Source organism: Montipora capricornis, chromosome 5, assembly GCF_036669925.1.
Source record: "Montipora capricornis isolate CH-2021 chromosome 5, ASM3666992v2, whole genome shotgun sequence".
NCBI lineage: Eukaryota > Metazoa > Cnidaria > Anthozoa > Scleractinia > Acroporidae > Montipora > Montipora capricornis.
The window spans coordinates 29,735,559-29,743,058 of record NC_090887.1 but is presented as its reverse complement, the minus strand read 5'-3'; positions in this window follow the sequence as shown (position 1 = coordinate 29,743,058).

The following is a 7,500-nucleotide window of genomic DNA, read 5'->3' as shown; positions in this document are numbered from 1 at the left end:
CCTCAGGGGTCCCCAGAGGCTGATTTTCAGTGCAATTTTGGCCACTTTTATAACTCACTCTTTTAGCAACATGAAGTTCAATTCACGCAAAAACAAAACCATCTTTGTAAAGCCCTATCCTTAGGCTTTTATGGGTAAGAACATTAGCTCATGGAAATTTTTCGCTAGCCTGTGGCTGTTATCACAACTTGGTCATATTTGAAGCATATGGGAGGCAACCGGAAATGGCCTGTTTTTCAGACCAATCATTTTCCATGCCCATGTTTTATATCTTGAGGTCTTAGTATCCCTGCAAAGTTTAGCCCTTACTTTAGTAATATCAAGAAAAAAATACTAAGGTTGAGGCTTTTTACTAAGAAAAAAAACTTACGAGAAGATGACAAGCCAGGCCACACTTACGGTTAAAGTTTCAACAAAGCGTGTCTGCAAGAATCAGCCATTTAGTTTCGATTATCTTTTTTCCTTGCAAGTTATGGTTAAAAGAGATTCTGAAGTTAATTGTCACCAAAAAGACTTGCCGTTAATACGAAATTTTTATGTGATTGTTTTAGGACCGATCAGATAGTGATCCGACAGTGGTTATAAATTTCTTGGAAGAAGTCTTGAAAATTACGGACAATAGAGCCGCTGCGAAAACTTTTTATTTACGTAACAACACCTAACCTTTCTGAAGAAAAAAGAACTTATCGGTCTCTTTAAATGCAACCGCAACATCTGTCGTGACACCGGCTTATCGTCCTTATCCGAGAAGGCTAGGGAGTCTAACCATTTGCCGATGTAATTACAAAGGCAGCACTTTCTCCTCAGTTTTTTCGAAGACCCTGAGCGTTGGTCCGGCCGGAGTTGAACTCACGACCTCCCGCGTGACAGCCCGGTGCTCAACCAACTGAGCCACCGGTGCGCGGTGGTAGTACTATAACCCACCTGTTTGGGCTTTAATATTTTCTGAAGAAAAAAGAACGTATCGGTCTCTTCAACCGCAACCGCAACATCTGTTGTGACACTATTTGAGAATCGTTTTGAACCTTTAAGAAATTTCGAATATAATTAAAGCTAATCGTCTAACACAAATTGCAGTCACTCTTCCAGTCTATTTGCAAAGTGTCTGGATAAATTCACTTACAAAAAACGCTTACCTGGCTTCACTTTTACAGACATGCCCCTTTCCTACAATCCCTTAAAAGTAAGGTAACATTAGAAACTTTAGCCCCAGCGATAAATTGGTCGCAAGTGCGTCGTTGCGAGTTAGATATACACAGGTCGATTAATGCCGTGCGTGAGGAGGTCATTGTAGTTTGCTGGCTATGACTGACTTGGAATTCAATTGTTTTCTCGTGCAGATTCGCCTTCTTGATATTGCAGAGAATGATTATGATAGAACTTGTATGAGAACCTCAATGGCATGATTTGTTTACTATATCACTATATACTTATATTTATTTACTATATCACTTGAATATTTTTTCATGCCCAGTGCCCCAGTGTAAATGGCTCACGTATGTTGTAAATGATTGATAAGGACGTCCAACACGGTCCGTTTTCGCCGCCAGTAAGCTAAATTGCTACAATTGTAGAAGATTACTCACGGGCACTCTTTCCCTTTCTCTATCAGCATTTTCCTTTTGCTGCTTTCTCAAACAGCACAGATCCGTGGTGGCATCCATACTGAATATATATCCAAAGATAGGACAGGGGTGGAGTGGGTTATCCTTCCGGCAAAGGCTACTGTTTTGGCAACTTAGGAAAAACAAATATTTCAGCTTTCTTGGAGCCCTTAAGGACTTGGTGGTTTTTTATGGCACCTGTAGCTGCAGATCACATGAAAAAGTAAGTCTTTATGGACTCACACTGAATTGCTGACCCTTAACTCTGGTTTCGGATATAAGAAGCAACTTAGGCGGTAATCGCCCTGGATGGCCATTATGCATGCTGTAGGTGATAAGGTAAGTCGTCACAAGGCCTATTGCCCGCTCGTTCTTGCATGCTGGAGCTTAATTTGGTTACTGCTCTTCTTTCTTGGACAGGATAATAATCACTGGTGCCCATTTATACATCTGGGTGGAGAGAGACACTGTTAAAGAAAATTGCCTTCCCAAGACGACATGTGAACGCCCTAGTAACCAGGACCGCCCGATCCAGAGTCTAGCCCGCTAACGCGCTATGCCAGTTCCTTTTCGTGTAGAATCCGAATGTAATGTGGACTTTAATCTGTCCCAAATCAACAAAATGCATCGGGGAAGAAATAAATGGCCAGCCCTTTCAAAGGAAGTGGACACCTTGCCCGCTGCTTTGTTTATTTGCGAGAAACGAAACTATCTGCGATCTATTAATGAAACTACTTAAATCTATTAAGTCTGTAAGCGAATTTGTTTCATTTGAGTCCATTTGAGTGCTTTCGAAAGGCAGAGTAGCGAAAGTCTGGATTTCACAATTTAGTCTCTTGGGAAATCAAAATCATGAGTATACGGTGCACTTTTTGGAAAGAAGTTGACATATGTGGGGCAAGAGATCTAGATAACAAGCCGTCAGAGCCTGCTGTGACTCTCCCTTAGCGACATTAGATCGAGATGTTACGCACCTGGTAGTCAAAGTGGGTGCTGCTGGTAATAAACTGACTGCGTCACACAGAGTTGACAATTTTCCTGAATGGAAGTTAATTCTTAACCAAGCTGGCTTGTCTGGCGTCACAAAACATAAATTAAAGACGATTTGTGATATGTCCACGTCACCGCCGAAAATTCACCCGTATTAATCGACCTGTGTATATCTAACTCGCAACGATGCACTTGCGACCAATTTATTGCTGGGGCTAAAGTTTCTAATGTTACCTCACTTTTAAGGGATTGTGGGAAAGGGGCATCTCTGTAAAAGTGAAGCCAGGTAAGCGTTTTTTGTAAGTGAATTTATCCAGACACTTTGCAAATAGACTGGAAGAGTGACTGCAATTTGTGTTAGACGATTAGCTTTAATTATATTCGAAATTTCTTAAAGGTTCAAAACGATTCTCAAGTAGTGTCACAACAGATGTTGCGGTTGCGGTTGAAGAGACCGATACGTTCTTTTTTCTTCAGAAAATATTAGAGCCCAAACAGGTGGGTTATAGTACTACCACCGCGCACCGGTGGCTCAGTTGGTTGAGCACCGGGCTGTCACGCGGGAGGTCGTGAGTTCAACTCCGGCCGGACCAACGCTCAGGGTCTTCGAAAAAACTGAGGAGAAAGTGCTGCCTTTGTAATTACATCGGCAAATGGTTAGACTCTCTAGCCTTCTCGGATAAGGACGATAAGCCGGAGGTCCCGTCTCACAACCCTTTAATGTTCATAATCCTGTGGTACGTAGAAGTACCCGCATACCTGTCGTAAAGAGTATGTAATTTAGTTCAAGTCCCGGTGTTGTGGTATGTCTTCTGTGGTGTATCATGGTTGGGAGGGTAAATGCTCGGAGATATTCATTAGTTACACCAAGCTACTCTAAAAATCCGAGGGTAAATAAAGATATATGATATATATGATATGATATACTGAATGGAACGACAAAGCTTGCTTATATCCTGATTTAATTAGCCCTTCATTACAGGCGGGCCACAGACGTGATACGTTGAACTAGTTGAACAAGGGAGATAAACTTAACATTGCAGTTTGGACGAAAAAGATGCAATTTTGCATTGTGATCTACCGGCAAGAGATGTGTTGTTAGGTAAATAAAGAGTTTTCGCAGCGGCTCTGTTGTCCGTAGTTTTCAAGACTTCTTCCAAGAACTCTATAACCACTGTCGGACCACTATCTGATTGGTCCTAAAACAATCACATAAAAATGTCTTATTAACGGTAAGTCTTTTTGGTGACAATTAAGTTCAGAGTCTCTTTCAACCATAACTTGGAAGGAAAAAAGATAGTCGAAATTAAATGGCTGATTTTTGCAGACACGCTTTGTTGAAACTTTAACCGGAAGTAGCCTGGTTAGCCATCTTCTCGTAAGTTTTTTTTCTTAGTAAAAAGCCTCAACCTTAGTATTTTTTTCTTGATATTACTAAACTAAGGGCTGAAATTTGCAGGGATACTAAGACCTCAAGATATAAAACATGGGCATGGAAAATATTTGGTCTGAAAAACAGGCCATTTCCGGTTGCCTCACATATGCTTCAAATATGACCAAGTTGTGATAACAGCCACAGGCTAGTGAAAAAATTCCATGAGCTAATGTTCTTACCCATAAAAGCCTAAGGATAGGGCTTTACAAAGATGGTTTTGTTTTTGCGTGAATTTAATTTCATGTTGCTAAAAGAGAGATTTAAAAGTGGCCAAAATTGCACTGAAAATCAGCCTCTGGGGACCCCTGAGGGGCTGATATCCAGAACTCGGCTGAAAAAAAGTCGTTAAAGCTGAAACTTTGGCATATTACATAAGTCGACATAAGTACTTTGTGTACCAATTTTAAGTGAAATCGGCCGACCTTCATTTCCAAGTCTGCCCCGGTCTCTCAGGCAGAAGCTCTTAATTTGTTTAGGGCTGCTTTTTACTCTGAATTGCAGTTTTTGGTATGTCTTAAGATATTTTTAATTTCGAATCTACTAAGGTTGCAAGATGCCTGGAGGGCCTATGTCAGAAGAACAGAAACGAAAGAAGAGAGAAAGAGAACGAGAACGACAAAACGGTACACCAGTTGTAGCTTAAAGTTGGTGGAAGAAGTTACTCCACAAATTCTTTTCTTGGACACTAAACCGTTTCTTATTTCTACGGATGACATATTTCAAGTGGATGCATATTTCTAATACGTGGTTTAATCGTTGTCTCCTTTGTTCAGGAATGAAACTCGAATTTTTATTGTTAACTGGAATTAAGTAACAATCATTCGTACTCTTTCTGGAAAGAAATAATCGATCTGTTGCTGGTTTGTTTGGCTTTAAAATGCGAGCGAACAAGCAGTTTTTTTACTCCGCTTGCCTAACTGTTTTTCGATGTGCCTCGACAGTGACAAGAATTTTGCACTTATGTTCTAAAAATGTAATCGCAATGAGTTCTCGTAAAAGTACAAGGAGAAATATCACCAGCTTATGTTTTCAGAAGTTTGTTTAGAGCACGTACAGGTAATTTGTTGGAGATCTTGTTTGAAGTTTGTCCTTTCTAGTCGATTCTGGTTCTAAGCCAAGCTGGCGTGTTTCAATGAAATACATCGAATTGTAAATGATCTCGTTTTCAGAGATAAAGTGGAATAAATAAAGTACATCAATAAAACTCCTTGTTTGACCTTGAACCGACAAAGACGATCTGTCACATCACGAGCTATAGTACGTCTGTGATTTCTAATTTTAGCGTGATTCCTATTCGCTGGCGTTTGACAGTCGACTCTCAAATGGCTTCTTTCCTTATCCGTTCTCTTGCTGAGGATTTGCTTCTTTCCTTTTAAAACTCTTGCGATTAAAGAAAAATTAATTGCCTAACTGGTGAATTCGACAGTAGATTGCGCTGGAAAAACCGATATCACACTCATCCCTTCGTGATTCATGCGATCAGTCGGTTTTTCAGGTGTAATTAACCGTGGAATTCACTAGTTAGGCAAAGAAGAAAATGTTACATTATTAAAAAAGGCGGACAGTTCCAAAGCCTTTTATTTTCACTAATCCTACAGCCAGTAAAAATAAACAAGCCGGGAGCTCCGCTTTTAGGCTTGGCTAAATCTATATATTACTTTTTTGGCCCTATTCGCATTAGCGTAAGACTTCTTTATTTTGACAAAGATTCTGTCATCACCAACGCAATCTGTCGTGTCTTCACAAATTTCCGGATGAAGTTCCGATTTTTTTTTTTCAAAAACACTGCCGACAAAAGGCAAAAACTGGACAAACGATTAAACTGTTTTTTTTTTTTCTGTCAATAATCTGTTGTAGAGAAATAGTTCTTTTTCTTAGAGTAAGGTTGAGAGAAAATAATCTGTTGTAGAGAAATAGTTCTTTTTCTTAGAGTAAGGTTGAGAGAAAGATCGCTCATTTTAACCAACTGCAAAGAACAAATTTTCTTTACAGTCTGTCTTTAGTTGGGACGTAAGCTTACAAACAAAAATTGACAGGAAGCAAACGTCGGTTTTCGTTTTGTCAATTGTAAGAAAATTCTAAATTTGTCCGCTAGTGGACAGGCCCTTTTCGTACTTTTTTCTGAAAAGAGATTTGTTGCAAGCATTTGCTCTGAATGACAGACGAACAAGGATGACCACGACAACGATTGTCTCAAGACGTATGACCATGGCTTTTGCTGTGAAACTTTGCACCAGTTCTGGTGTAATACTTTTGCGGTGATTGTCTGACGACACACGACCATGGCTTTTGCTGTGAAACTTTGCACCAGTTCTGGTGTGAGACTTTTGCGGTGATTGTCTGACCAAATACGACCATGGCTGACTGGCATTCTTGGCATGTTATTACCTTGTCACCGTGACTTCTCGCGAATGAGATTAATTGACTGTGCATTCCTGGCATGCGATTACCACCTCATCGTCAGCATCGTTACGTTTCGCGAAAAGGATTAATTGACTGTGCATTTTTGGCATGTGATTATCTCCTCATCATTACTTTTCGTTTCGCGAAAAGGATTAATTGACTGTGCATTTTTGGCATGTGATTACCACCTCATCGTCAGCATCGTTACGTTTCGCGAAAAGGAGAGGGTTTCCATTTGATTGGAAGAGCAAGATTAATTTTCGCCGGAACGTCCTTAAATGCCGAGTTGTTATAGTGCAACACCATTGGAAAAAGAAACTATACTAACATTTTGACTCTGTGTTCATTGCGTTGTTATTTGTTTACGTGTCATCTTGATCGCCCTGCAACTACTTCCCAACTTTACATTTTAGCGAGGACCTCTATTTCGAGAAACTGTAAGTACAGCTTATTATTATTATTATTATTATTACTATTATTACTATTATTACTATTATTAATATTATTACTATCATTAATATTACTGTTGTTATTATTAATAATGTTATTAATATTTATTACTATTAATTTTCATTTATGTAATTATTTATTACTATTGATGCTGAAACCTTGCTGGCTGGCTGATAACGTACGCCATCGCTCGCTGGCAAACGTTATGCGCTGGCTGGCAATATGTGTCATTTCGCATTTTAAAATATGCTGGCTGGTTAAAAGCCGTCTCACACGATGGCTGGCTGGGAGTTTTATTTCCTGAAACTCTTGCTCGCTGGCAGTGAAGAGTGGGTATTTTTTTCACAGGAACGTTAAATATTAACGAGGATTGACGTAGAAACATTCTAATAGTTGCTGCAACATTATATGAACAATTTTGTGAAAAATGGTCGTTGGGTACTCCTGAAGTGATGGAGCATGTCATTTATCGGAACATTATGCAGCATTTGGAGCATAACAACATCTTGTATTCTAAACAACATGGCTTTAGAAAGAACCATTCGTGCGAAACGCAACTCCTGCTCACTATTGAAGACCTAGCAAAGAATTTGGATGAGGGATCTGAAGTTGATCTAC